The sequence below is a fragment of the Chiloscyllium plagiosum genome, unplaced genomic scaffold (assembly GCF_037043375.1).
Source record: "Chiloscyllium plagiosum isolate Xiang-an unplaced genomic scaffold, Cpla_swu_hap1 HiC_scaffold_39, whole genome shotgun sequence".
NCBI classification, from domain to species: Eukaryota; Metazoa; Chordata; class Chondrichthyes; order Orectolobiformes; family Hemiscylliidae; genus Chiloscyllium; species Chiloscyllium plagiosum.
The window spans coordinates 50,139,953-50,155,424 of NW_028270177.1; positions in this window are offsets into that span (position 1 = coordinate 50,139,953).

Consider the following 15,472-nt stretch of genomic DNA (forward strand, 5'->3'; position numbering starts at 1 on the left):
TGGTTATAATTGGGGACTCTTTTCCCTTTTGCCAGCATCGATAGTCACAAATACTATGTTGCCTGCTTGGTGCCCATGTTTAAATTCTCTCATCCGGGTTCAGAGGAACTTGGCGTGGGAGAGGACTGATCCAGTTGCCGATGCAGGTGGAAAGAGGAAAGAGTTTCTGCTGAAAGAAGATGAACAGCTCGGAGCTAACTTAAAAAGCAGAACCAAAGAGATAATAATCTCTGGATTACTACCTGATCCATAAACAAATTGGCACAGCGGAAGCCAGATTAAAGAGGTGAATGAAATGCTGAAAGATTGGTGTGGGAGAAAGTGATTTGAAGTCGTTTATCTTTGATGTCAGTGTTCGGAAAGACAAGAGCTTTTCCAATAGAACTTTCTCCACCTGTTGCCTGCCGGGACCAGGGTCCTAGTGAATCGCACGAGGGCTGATAGACAGGGCTTGGAACTAAATCGTGGGGCCTGGGTTCAGTTGTATGAAAAGTTATGGAAAACGTTTAATTCTGGAGAGGGCTCAGCACACGCTAAAACTTCCATAACAAGTAATAGGACAGAAAGTAGGGAAAGATTCATGAATCTAACTTCATGCGCAGCAGATAAGAGACTTCCATGAGAAGAGGGATAGAACAAGAGGTGTTGTACTTGAAACATGCAGTATATGAAACAAGATAATGCGCTGAGAGCACAGGTTGCTATTGACAGGTACGTTATTGTGGACATCACAGAGACAGCTGCAAGGTGATCGGGGCTGGGAACTAAAAATCCAAGGAGACACGTTATGTAAAAGGCAGGCAAATAGGGAAGACAGGAAAAATGACGGAACTTGTGTACAAGCCTTCGATTAGTCGTCAGGATGTGGGGAAGAAAAGAAAACAGGAGATAGGAAAGGCAAGTCAGAAAGGTATTATTGCAATAATCATGTTGGAGGCTGTGGCGCCGATTTTAATACGGAGGTAGACTGGGAAAATCAGTTGAGCAACGAATCTCAAGATAAAGAATTTTGGGAATTACTACGATATTTTTTTCGAGTAGATTGTAGTAGAGCCAGCGAATGGATGTAGTGATGTGTCATGAGGGAGATTTGATTAGAGAACTCAAGGTAAAGGAATTCTGCAGTTTGAGGAAGTGGGGTGGGGGAGGGGGATGGAAATTGAAGCAGATGCAATTGTATTACAACTGAGTAAAGGAAACTATAAGGAAACGAGGGAGGAGATGGGTTGAGTTGTTTGGAAGACGGACCCTAGCAGGGGAGACAGTGAAGCAGCAATGGCAGGAGTTTCTGTGGTCATTCTTGAGATAGGGCAGAAACTCATTCCAAGGAAGAAGAAACAGACGAAGGGAAGGATGTGATAACCAGGCCTGACAAACGATGTCAGGAAGAACATAAAAGCAAAAGAAAAGAAAAAAACCCTGCAGTGTGGTGAAGCTTAGCGGAAGCGAGAGGATATGGAAAGCTTTAAAAATAGTAGAGTATAACTGAGAAAAAAGAACTATTCGTAGAGAAAAGTGAAATATGAGATGAAGCTAGGTACTAATTTTTAAAAAATTACAGGCGATTTTTAAACATCTGAAAGGTCACAGAGAGGCACAAGTGGATATTGCACCACTGGAAAATTAGGCTGGAAAAGCTGGATCAGGGAACAAAGGAATGACGAATGTACTGAATAGGTATCTTATATCAGTTTGCACAATGGAAGTCCACAGCAGCATACAAGAACTTCAAGAGAGATATGGAACAGAAGCAAGTGCACTGCCCATCACTAAAGAGAGACGATGGGAAAGCTGCAATATTTGAATGTTGATAAATCATCCATATTGGAAGGACTACACTCCAGAGATCGGAAGGATTTAGTTAAGGAGATTGCAGAGGTGATCTTTCAGAAACCATCGGAGTCAGGGAGGGTCCCAGATGACTGGAACATGGCTACTGCAACATCCCGTTTTAGAAGGTGGGAGACAGAAGCAGGAAACTATAGAGATGGTAGCCTCACCTTAGTGGTTCATCGGAGCAACGAACAAGCAAGTTAGACAAATGAGAACCTGTGGACGTGATCTATTTGGATTTCCAGAATGCCTTCGACAAAGTACCTTACAGCAGGCAGTGAAATAAAATGAGATCATGGTGTTAGTGGCAAGATAGAGGATTACCAGCCTAGCAGAAGTCAGAATGTCAAGATAAAGACGCCCTTTACTTCTGCAGGTGGTAACTTGCTGTGTTCTAAAAGTGTTTTGTTTTGAGACCACAACTATTCACGTTATACATGAACGTTTTGACAAAGGAACTGAGAGCGTGTTTGCTACGTTTACAGATGACAAAAAATAGGTGGACGGACAGGTAATGTTGAGGAAGTGGGGCGTAGGGTCCATGACAGAAGGATTTGGACAGGTTAGGAGAGCGGACAACGAAATGGCAGACAGAATAAAATGTGGGGGAAATGTGAAGATGATGTGTTTTGATAGGAAGACTAGACACCAAAGTTATTTTCTACGGCTTCAGAAATATGAAGAGTAAAATGCCAATCGAGATCTAATTCAGGAATTCTGTTAAGGTTAGCACGTAGTTTCAGCTGGCGGTACGGAAACCAAATGCTATTTTAAGATTTATTGCAAGGGGAGTAGAACACAAGTGCAGCAACGTACGTCTGCGCCTGTATCAGCTCAGGTTAGAACCAGATTTGGAATATTGTTAGCAGTGTTCAACCCTGTCCCTAAAGGAGGATGTGTTGGCATTTCGAGTAAGTCTAGAAAAATGATCCTAGAATGAAGGGCTTATCATACAAACAACAGCTGGGGACTCTGGGTCTATAGTCGATGGAGTTTAGAAATATGAGGGGAGTATACGAGGATAGAATGGGAAGGAAAAGAAGGGGAAGAGTGGTGTTTTTGATTAAGGAAAACACTTATACTGTAAGTCGAGACTCTTTCTGAAAAATCATGCAGTGAAAATGCATGGTTTGAAATTTTAAAAAATGAATGGAATGATCACGTTGATGAGATTGTACTGTAGGCCCCCCAATAATTAGAGGAAAACTAAGGAGCAACTATGTCAGAAGATATGCACTAAATGTAAATATTATTGTGGTTGTTAGAGTCAGTGATTTTAATTTTTCAAAAAATTGACTGCTAATGCCATATGTCAAAATTTTGGATGTAGAATAATTTGTTAAGTACGTTTAAGAAGAATCACTACCAACATAAAATTACTGCTACGAGAGAAGTAACAAAACTTGACCTTCTCTTGGGTAATAAGCCAGGGCAATTGACTAATGTCATAGCAAGGGAACACTTCAGCTGTGGTGATCATAATTCTGTCAGTTTTTAAGCAGTTATATAAGGATAAGATTTCCATAAAAGTTAAAGTTTTAATGGGAATAAGGCACATTTTAATGGTATAAGACAAGAACTTCCAAACGTTGATTGAGTAGACTGTTCGCAGGTGAGTGGGAGGCTTTAAAAGTGTAATAACACGAGTTCAGAGCCATTATGTTTCCGTTAGCTTGAACAGTATGGTGGGTATGATTAGAAAACAATGGGTGAATAAAGTTATTGAAGCGGTAATCAAGAATAAAGAAAGAAGATACAGACATGTAGGTTCAAACGAATTTCTTAAACAATACAAAGAGTGCAGGAGCTTTATTCAGATGAAGATCAGGAAGGCAAAGAGGGGATGTGAGATAATCTTATCTGCCCCAGACTAAGGATAATCCAAAGAGGTTTTACAAGTACATTTAGTACAAGAGAGCTACGAGAAATATAATTTAGCACCTTAAAAGATCACATAGGCCGTCTTTGTGTTGAAATTCGGCAGATGAGAGATGTAATAAATTAATTTTGCGTGTCAGTTTTTACTGTGGAGAAAGCTAGCTCAGAATTTCCTGGAATGTCGGAGCTGAGGTGTGACCTTACAGAGGTTTATAAATTCATGGCGGGTATGAAGAGGGTAAATATGCAAGGTTTGTTTTCTGTTCCCTGCGACAGATTTAAACGGGACTGAAGTGGCTTTTTCTTTAATAGAAAGTATAGAATGAGCTTGCAGACAAAGTGCTGAAGGTTGGTAAAATTCCAACATTTAAAAGTTACCCGGATGGGTACATGAATAGCGAGGTTTTAGGAGGGATATGACCCAAGGGCTGGCGAATGGGACGAGATTCATTTAGGATATCTGGTTTTCATGGATGAGTTGAACCGTTGGGACTGTTTCCATGCCATGCATCTCTGTGACTCTATGTTCACTCACCATGTACAAAACTGGACGGTTTGTATTGTGAAACGATTCAACCAAGAGCCAAAGAAAATTAAGGCGAGGTGATGTTTCTAGCGGCTGGACTGACTTTCTAATCTGTGTGGCTTCATGCTACACAAAGTCTATATACTACCAGGACTGGAGGGTGTGTGTTATGAGGACTGACTTGATAGGCTGGGACTTTCTTCACTGGAGGTTGAGGTGTAACTTTAGAAAAGTTTATTAAATCATGAGGTATATAGTTAAGATGAACAGCAAAGGATCATTTTCCTTTGGATCGGGGAGTTCAAAACTCCAGTATATACATTTCAGTTGAGAGAAGAAAGATTAAGAAGAGAGCAGCAACTATTTCTTACAGATGGTGGTTTGTATGTGGAAAGAATAGCAAGAGGGCGTGGGAGATTCAGGTAAAGTTTTCAAGTCAAGGGCCAGATTTTAAAGCTGAGAAGAGAATGGTAAAAATAAAAGAAATGGGGAATTTTTCCCCAATGAACAGTTTATGTGTGGATTGAAAATCCAGAAGAAATCATATATTTGGATTTGGTTCAATATTGAAAAGACATTTGCATTAGTGCATGAATATGCCACATTTAAAAGGCATTTGTACAGTTACATGAACAGGAAAGGTTTAGAGGTATATGGACCAAATGTAAGCAAGTGGGACAAGTTCAGTGAGGTTAGTATGCGCGAGTTGGACTGAAGGAAGTTGGAGAAATTAAGGCCAAATAAATACTGATTATTTTTAAAAAGTTCACATTGCAGGAGTGGTGTTGCTGGAGTTCTTAAAAAATATACAAAGTTGGATAAATCTCTGGTGCATGATCTAGGATATCGCAGGGTATTGTGGAAAGCATTGAAGGAAACTAAGGAAGGGCTCCTTGCAGAAAGATGTGTATCATCCATAAATATGGGTGAGGTGTTGGATGCCTGCGATTAATGTTGTGCCTTTGTTTAAGAAATTCTGTAAGGAATAGTCTGGAAACTACAGCTCTGTGTGTCTGACATTGATGGTGGATAGGTTGATGGAGGTGATACTGAAAGATCGAGTTTGGAGAGCCAATTAATGATTAGAGATCAGCACTATTGTCTTCTGTGAGGGAAATTGTGTCTTACGAATTTGATTGACATTTTGATGAAGTAGTCATGAGGATTGAGACAAGAACAGTAGACATTCTTCACTTGGACTTTAATAAAGACTTTGATATGTTTCAACACCGTCGAATAATTAGTCAAGTTAGATCACATGGGTTTCAAGGTGAGCTTGACAATTAGATACAAATTAATTGAACAACAGAAGATGGGGTGAGGTGATGGAGGTGTTTAGTTGCACTAGAGGCCTGTGGCTAGCGGGTTCCAAAGAGATCGGTGCTGGCTGTACTTTCGTTTGTCATTTATATAATTGATTTAGGTAATAAGATAGAAGGCATGATTAGTAATTTTATGAATGACAAATCTTTGTTACAGTGGACTGTCTGGAAGGTTACCTAGGATTAGAAAGAGATCTTCATCAATTGGGTTTATAGATTGACTTATTGCAGATAGAGTTCAATTTGGATAAATGTGAAGTATTGCATTTTGTAAAAACAAACAAGGGTAGGATTTGCATAATTAAAGTTCGCCCTTTACATGGTGCTGTGGAACAGACATATTGTGGTTCAGTTTCATATTTTTTTTAAAGTTTGTATCACATATCGACCAGGTGATTTAAAAAGAGATTTAGTATGCTTATTTTCATTGATCGTGATTCTGTGCATAGGAGTTGGGACACCATGTTGAAGTTGGGACATCATGTTGAAGTTTTACGGAATATTGGTGAAGCCTCTGAAATAATTTTACCAGTCTGGTTGCCCTGTTATGTGAAGAACAAGTATTAAACTGCAGATCGTCCAGGATGGTACTGGCGGGATTGAATCATAGGGATGTGCTGGCTCGGCTCGGACTTCTTTCACAGGAGTGAATGAGGTAGAGATTGAGGGGTATAGGCAAGTTGAATTACAGCCGCCTTTTCCTTGTGGTAGTGGTGGGGGGAGGAGGGGAATCTTAAGTCTAGGGCCAGATTTTAAAGCTGAGAAGAGAATCATTTAAAAAAAGAAACGAGATGATTTTTCCCACAGAATCGGTTCATGTGTGGAATGAACTTCCAGAGGTGCAGCAGGAGGTAAAGAAGGCAAATGGGGTATGTTCGCCTTAACAGCGAGAGGATTCGAGTACAGGGAGAGGGATGTCTTGCTGAAATTGTAAAGGTTCTTGGTGAGACCACACCTGGAGTGTTGTATGCCATGTTGCAATCATTATCTGGTACAAGATGTTCTTGCTATGCAGGCTGTACAACAAACATTGATCAGCCTGATTCGTGGGATAGCAGCACTGACATGTGTGGCAAAATGGATTGATCAGGATGAAATTCATTTGAGTATGGAAGAATATAGAGGATCACACAGAAGCCAATAAAATTTGAACCGAACTAACAAAGTGAATACAGGAAGGATGGTCTGATTATCGAGGAATTCTGGAATCGAAGGGGCTCAGTTTAAGGATGTGGAGTAACTGGTTAGGACTGAATTTATGATGACATTTCTTCAATGGAATTTCCTGCCACAGAAAGCAGTTACGGTAATAATATTGAATGTTTCGAAGAAGAAGTTAGATATAGTTCTGAAGGCTAAAGAGATCAAATACTATGGATCTGAAATGGGTAACAGGCTACTGAGTCGCACGACAGCCATGATATCACTGAGTAGTGGAGCAGGATCAAACACAATAATGGCCTACTCCTGTTCCTATTTTCTGTGTTGCTATTCTGTTCAAGGTTGTATATAAAAAAAAATGATTATAACTGATACAGATATCAGCAGTACGATATCACCACTGGGTGAAAATCTTATATCTCCTTACCGAATAGTAATCTGGGAGCAGCTTCACCACACAGACTGCAGAAGCTCAAGAAGGTCAAGGAGGTGAGCATCAGTCGGAAGCTTATGGAATTACTGCTGTGTCTCTCATTTTCCACCCATTTCTCAAATTGTTCAGTGTTCTGTGAAAAGCAACATAGTATGCGGAAAAATAAAAAAAAAATCTTAGTGGGGTCTTTGCTGATACTGGGGAAAGTGAGAGGGATGGAGGGTGTGTTGAGATGGGGAATGAGGAAGGGGTCAGAGAGAGAACAATCAGCTGGGTTTGTGTGGTGGGGTGACGTGTGATAACTGACACACATTTCCAACCCCTCCTATCCCACTTGGTTCTCTTCCTCAATTTCCTGTTCCATTCTCTCAATCTCTTTCAGATTGGCAGCCAGCTCAGTGAAAAAGATGCAGACTTTGACACTTTACCATCAATCTCAGTCACGAACACACACAAGAGCAGCCAACAGCACACTGCACTTACTCGTCAGCGAAAACAGCAACAATTTAAACCAATGACCTTTGCTTTCAGCCCCATTCACACCAAAGACAGGAAAAACAAATAGTGCACAATGTATAAAAGCAAAAATGAACTGACCATAGTACTTTACTAGTTTACGCGCTGCATTGTTTCACATGCACATCGGATTGTTAAACCTTCATGAAGCATTAATAACCAAACTCCTTTCCACAGAAAGGCACAGTTCAGAACCCTCCAGCCCTTCCTTCTGTCTGATCATTTCCTCTCCCAGACTTGCTGGCATACGTTCTCAGGTGTTGACATCATTTATTGCCAAAGGTGACTACAGAGTTTTAGATCAAGAACTAATCTACAATTAACTTCCGGGCCTGACCTCAGAAATAAACATCAACATCTTTATTTATTAATTTTTAACACAAGCTTCCGCCCACAGCGCAGTGATTACCATTCAGCTCTAAGATTCACACAAATGATTTTTTAAAAAAATCATCAGCAAGGGTTCTAAAACAGTGCATAGTGGAAAGAGCTTTAACCAGTGACAGATTTTTAGTAAGTGGTACACTACGCTTTGCAGTTTAGGACAATGAGAGGTGACTTCCTGAATCAAATCAGATTCTGAACAGAGAAAGTGAGGGCTGCTGGTGCTGGAGAATTAGAGGCAAAAACGTAGTGCTGGAAATAAAAACACAGCCGATCAGGCAGCATCCGAGGAGTAGGAGAGTTGATAGTTCGAGAGCTACAGACTGCTGTGGGGGCAGAGTTCTTGTGTATTTTTCAGGCCGAGATAGATTTGCAGGGAATCAAGTGTCATGGAAAACACTTGGAAATGAACATGAGTAATGTCAGATCAGCCATAATTCTAGTGAGTTTTGGAACAGCCTCAAGCGGCCGAAAATTTAAGTCCTGTTCTGTTACACATGAGCTTGCAGTCGACTGTAACATTTACACAGGGTAAAAACAATGACTGCAGATGCTGGAAACCAGATTCTGGATCAGTGGTGCTGGAAGAGCACAGCAATTCAGGCAGCATCCGAGGACAGGCAAAATTGACGATTTTGCCTGTCCTCGGATGCTGCCTGAATTGCTGTGCTGTAACATTTACACAGCCTCAGCTACAATGTTCCAGTGATCTGAGTGTGGAAAGAGCTTCATTGAGTCATGGAGATGTACAGCACAGAACCAGATCATTTAGTCTAATCCATCCATTCCGACCAGATATCCTGAATAAATCAAGACCCATTTGCCTGCATTGGCACATATCCATCTGAGCCATTCCTTTTCATATGCCCATCCAAATTCTTCTAAATGTTGTAAATATACAGCCTCCACCTCCTTTGGCAGTTCATTCCAAATACACACCACCCTCTACATGGGAACATTGCCCCGAATATCCCTTTTAACTCGTTCCCCTCTCACTTTAAACCTATAGCCTGCAGTTTGCACTCGCCTACCCTGGGGTAAATAGCTTCTCTATTTATCATAGCCACAACTCTCATGAATGTATAAACCCCTGTAAGGTTACCTCTCAGCCTCCTATACTCCAGAGAAATTTGCCCCAGCAAATTTGTCCTCTCCCAAAAATTCAAATCCTTCAGCCTGGCAACATCCTTTGCAAATCTTTTCTGAACTGTTTTAAGTTTCACTATATTCTTTAACTAAAATCAGATCACATACAGTGCAGAGAAAGTATATATTAACGCTGTCCATTAGATTCCATTTTATCTGAGCACTCAGCCAGGAGAGACAGAGATCCCTATACTTTGGAGATCCTGTAAAATTATCAAGACAATGGCAGGGATGAAGTTGCCCATTAGCAGGCCACCGATTGGTGCAGTCACACCAGGGACAGACCATTTTCCTGCTTCATGTGGAGTAATGACTCAGTCAGACACCCGGCTGCTAAGAGCCCTGTAAGTGTACAGAGGATTACAGGGGTTGGCTTCTCTTGGGTTTGTTGTTTTTATCCCATCCAGCTTAATCTCCCCTTCATGTTTCCCTTTTTCCACCGTAAACCCTCCCTCCCACCGGGATTAACTAAACAAACCAGCAGAACCACAGATGGAGACTTGGCTCAGATTGGGTGGTGGAGGGGCGAAGAAGGGGGAAGGGGTTACACACAGCACTACCCACTTTCTGCAACATCACTATGATAACCGCACCTGCGCACTCTAACTCGCGCTGATACAAGATAGTGGCCACTGACTGGGGCCTGTTCCTCAGAAAAAAAGACTGAACTTCTCAGCGATTTAAATAGTTGCCATAGTAAACCCATATTTAGGGCTTGAGGCATAAACTGATTAATAATGAAAACTTTTTGCTGGTATATTGCGCAGAAAGCTGCATTCCTATTTAACTGTCACTCACCGCCTGAGATGCAACAGATGAAAATTGCATTCCAAGCATCACACGCCTACGTGTGTGATGACGTTGCACGACGAATGGGAAGCAAGTGGTGGAGCTGGAACTGAGCTGGAGCAGCTGGACCTCTAACATATCAGAGAGAATGTGGGTCGGGGCAGATGCACCAACCTAACAGAATTAGAGGCAGAGGGATCATCAACCTATCAGAGGGAATCATGGGCAGGGTTAGTTTCCCGAACAAATCAGCAATAACAGGAAGGGCCTGGAGCTTTGAGTGGTACACCCGCTGCAGGGGTAATGAGACAGCCCATTCTTCCCTGGACTCGAAGGAGTTGCCTTTCTGTTTCCCCTTTATTGCACATTCAATGGGAAGCATTTCCAATTCGTCACTTCTAACCAGGTATCACAGACGATCTATCAGAGTTCCTCCGTTCACTGTCACTGTCCTTTAATTGTGCGAAGTAAAAACTTTGTTGTGTCTGTGGGGAAGAATTTCCGAGATCGGGATCGCTGGGAAAGCTCGAAGAGATTCGAAATCGTACCCAGAGCATCACCAGAGGATGTGTATGGTACTGGCATTTCAACCCCGTGAGTAGGGACTGCGGATCTTTCTGGGGGAGTAGCGCAGATTTCCCACAATGATCCCTGGGTTACATTCTGATATGAGGATGCAGAAGTCCGTCTTTTATTAATTTTGGTACAGAGAGCACGATAGTAATTTGTCCTGCTTTCTAGATACCAATGCAGTCCGTTTCATTCTCCTGCTCCCTTCCTTACGCTCTCCAAATTTATTGCACAGAAACGCTTATCTAGTTTCTATTTTTAAGCCATTTATTAGCTTCATTTCCATCCATGAGCAGAAAGGAAAAAAGCTTTAGTACTCCTGTCTTTCTTAGATGTCTTGTAAATAGTTAGGTCTGATGCAACTGGACATTTTAGTATTTACTTTAAATCACATAAATGTGGGAATTAAAGGTACGGTAGCTAAAGATGGGAAATTATGTTTTAATGAAAAAGTAAAGTGGTTAAAGAAAGATATAGTCGGTACGTGTAATGCTGGAAAAAACACAACAGGTCAGAAAGCTTTGGAAAAAAAGCAAGTCAATAGTTAAGACTGAACGCCTTCAGTGAAACCCGGGAGAGGGAGAGAAAGTAATGGATGTGGATGGTGGTGAGGCTGGGGAGCTGACAGCCTAACGGGCTTGACTTCAGCAGCTTCAAAATCGCTCCACCCTGGCCTTGTCCCATGTCAAGTCACCGCACTTTATATCCGTAACCTAACCTAACTTAACCTTGTCATCTTCCTACTTACCCATCCACTCCACATTTCCCACTGACCAATCACGATAACCTGCATCTGTCACTGCCTCTATGTACGTCTGGGATCCCTCCACCCTCAAGTCGTTTGCAAGATTCTTGGCCTGAAATGTGGACTGTCCTGTTTGAATGCTATCTGACCTGCTGTGCTTTTCCTGTTTCAAATCTGTTGACTCTGGCTTTCGGCATCTGCAGTCTTCGCTGTCTGCCACTTGAGCAAAGATGTGCATAGATTTAATGATTGGGCAAAATATCTGGTAGATGGAGTATAATATGGGAAAATCTGAAGTCAATCACTTCAGCAGGAAGAAAACATAAGAACAGAATATTACTTTAAAAAAAATGGCTGCAGAATCCTGAGATCTCGAGGGATTTGAAGTATGTGGCGCAGAGAAATAGTGTAAAGACACAAGTATGTAGTATGGAAAGCTAATAACGTGCTATCCTTGTTTTTGTCAGGAACTGAGAAACAATGTAAGGATGTTCTGCTTCATTTCATTTTGTGCGGGGTGCTGGTGAGACCCCATCTCTCACAACATGTACAATGGTTCTCGTCTTCTTTCAAAATGTGTGTACGTTTATGGGAGATAGCACTGAAGAGGAATATTGGATTGATACCTAAATCAGCAGGGTGTCTAAAGTGGGTAACCTGTCCAGAGAAGGACAACAAAACTTATATGTGTATGTGTGCATGTGGAAGTGTGTGTTTGTGTGTGTGTGGTGGGGGGGGGCGTGGTGGGCGGGTGAGGGCACGGGTTATGAATGTCTTTGAGAGCCTGTGTGTATGTGTGTGAGTGTGAGTGCAAGCAGGTAAAGGTCTGTGAGAGCGTGCATGTGTGAGTGTGGGAGTATGTGTGAGCGTATGAGAAAGTGCCTGCGTGAGTATACGGACCTGTGGGAAAACGTGCATGGCTGTAGGAATGTGTGTGTTTCGGAGTTTATATGTGTGCGCGTAGGAGTGTCTGTGTGATTGTGTTTTTGTGTGTGCGCTGTCTATATTGTGTGCGTCTGTCTGTGTGTTCATAGTGCAATGGGGGTCACGTGCAGTGTGACATGAACGCAATGCCCCGGTTGAGGCCATCCCGATGGGTGCCTGACTTGGATATCAGCCTCTGCTCGGCCACTTCCCTTTGTTGCCTGTCCCGAAGTCCGCTTGGAGGATGGTCACCCGAAGGTCCGAATTCAAGTATCTGCAACACATCATCAATGAGGATGTACACTTAGCCAAGACATTCACCACACTTCCAATTCTCGTGTTTAAACGACCACTAAACCTGAAACATTTTGCAAACTGCCCGGCTTTCAGGAAAACACCATAAACCCTTATCATGGTTAATGCTGCAAAACGTGTTAGAGTGTGGACACGGATACCACCATTACGCATGGAGGCATCTCCCATCATGTATGTGGCAGGTACTCATCCAACTCAGCCAATATTGCCTATCTCATACGTTTCAAGTAAGAATGCCCTGAGGCAAGGTACGTGGATGAGACCAAGCAGGGGCTACGGCAATGGATGAATGGACACCACACAACAATGCATAGACAGGAGTGTTCCCTCCCAGTTGGAGAACACTTCAGCGGTCCAGGACATTCAACATCTGACCATCGGGTGACTGTCTTCCAAGGCGAACTTCCGGACAATGAACAACAAAACGTGGCCGAGGAGAGTTCGGTACCCATAGGGATGGCATGAACCGGTCCCTTGGTTTCAAGCCATGTGACAGGTGGCCCGAATGCACTATACACACACATGGAGACAGACGAGCACAGACTGACGCAGACAGAAGACACTCGTATACATACACACACATACACCTACACACACAAAAACACGCACACACACGCACACTCGCACTCCTACAGACACACACACTCTCCTACAGACCCATACACTCATGGAGACCCTCTATCATACGTTCAAACATACACTCCAACACTCACACAAGCACTCTCTCACAGACGTACACCAAATTACACTCAATCACACACATATTCACACTCTCTAACAGACACGCATAACCCCTGTCCCCCGCAACCACACACGCACCCACATGCACATATACACATATAAGATTATAGGGAGAATATTTACTCGCAGCAATATATTTTACTTTGCTCAAAAACTGCATGAATCCATGTAAGATTCAGTAAATCAATTTTCTAGATTAGAATCAGTCTGACCATTGTGGCACAGTCTCACACAGGGCAGCTCACACCTTCAATGCATTATCCGGGCCGACATGACACGAATTGTTAAAGTTCACTTGAGAATATAACTTTTACATTTTATTCGATTTACAAATGAAAGAATTGAAACCAATATGTTCCTTCTAAAAGATGAGCGATTTACCAAGCAGGTAGTGAAGAAGGCTAATAGCATTCTGGCCTTCATAACAAGAGGAATTGAGTATAGAAGCAAAGAGGTGCTTCTGCAGCTGTACAGGGCCCTGGTGAGACCACACCTGGAGTACTGTGTGCAGTTCTGATCTCCAAATTTGAGAAAAGACATTCTGGCTATTGAGGGTGTGCAGCGTAGATTCACGAGGTCAATCCCTGGAATGGCAGGATTACCTTACATTGAAAGACTGAAGCGACTGGGTATACCCTTGAGTTTTGAAGACTGAGAGGGGATCTGATTGAGACGTAGAAGATTATGAAAGGATTGGACACTCTGGCAGTAGGAAACAGATTTCCACTGATGGGTGAGTGCCGAACCAGAGGACACAGCTTAAAAATAGGGGGTAGACCATTTAGGACAGAGCTCAGGGGAAGCTTCTTCACCCAGAGAGTGGTGGCTATGTGGAATGCTCTGCCCCAGAGGGCAGTGGAGGCCCACTCTCTGGATTCATTTAAGAAAGAGTTGGATAGAGCTCTCAAAGATAGTGGAATCAAGGGTAATGGAGATAAGGCAGGAACAGGATGCTGATTAGGAATAATCAGCCATGATTTTATTGAATGGCGGTGCAGGCTCGAAGGGCTGAATGGCCTACTCCTGCACCTATTGTCTATTGTCTATTGTCTATTGTTGGACTATAACCTGGTGCTGAGTTATTTTAAACTTTGCATTAGTCGATGTTTCAGCATTTATTTGAACTGAAGGGACAGCTGGAGTTCGGAGTCATGGGATGAGTTGGAACTGCAAATCCGACGGAGTAAAAGCCAGATGTTAAGAGTTCACTAAATTAAAAACGTAGTCCCAGTCAGACTCTTTTTTACAGTTTTCTCTTTGCTTCGATAGCACTTGGGAAATTCACTTCTCCTCAGTGATGCAGCCACTTAAGCACTTATTTTCCAGGATGCCTGCTTCAAACCATTCTCTTGGCGACACTAGAGCACAGGGACGCTGTTCCTTTGAGCCATTGGACCATGTTCAGAGTCCGGATGTTTAAAGCAACACTGTTCCTCTGTGCTGTTATCATTTAACGGGGCAGAGCTATTGTGCAAGAAAAACGTGGTCTGATGCCAACCTGGAGTGGAGTGAAACCATAACCTGAGCAGCAACTAATAATAGAGGAAATTAGAAAATGTTCTAAGTTCCTCCTGCTATTTTATTGCAGTAATGACAGAAATAAGTTTGCTCCATAGGGAGAGGTTTCACAGATAGGAAACAGACTTGACATCATATCAATCTGAGAGTCACCCAAATCAGCAGATCCTGATCTTTATCGGTAATATCGAATGGGAAAGCTGCATTCCCAGACAAGAGAATCTATTCCCATGTTGTGCGTGTGGTCAAGGATTCAACTGGTCACATAACCTGGGAAAATACTAATGTGACCGGACCAGTGTGAGGATGCGTAAATGTGGGGACTGTGGGAAGGATTTCAGTTATCCCTCCCAGCTGGAAACTCACTAACTCAGTCACACTGGGGAGATGCCGTTCATCTGCCCCGCGTGTGGGAAGGGACTTACTCGATCTTGCACTCTGCTGAAGCACTGGTGAATTTACAATGATTAAGACCCTTCACCTGCTTTGTGTGTCAGAAAAGATTCATACAAATCTCCTACTCGTGGAGACATCAGATTATTCACTCCAGGAAGAGACCATTCAACAGCCCCGAGGCTGGGAAAGATTCACTCCATCCTCTGACCTGCGGAAACAGTGGCAAGCTCACTCTGCCGAAAGACCATTCACTTGCTCCCAGTGTGGGGAGATAT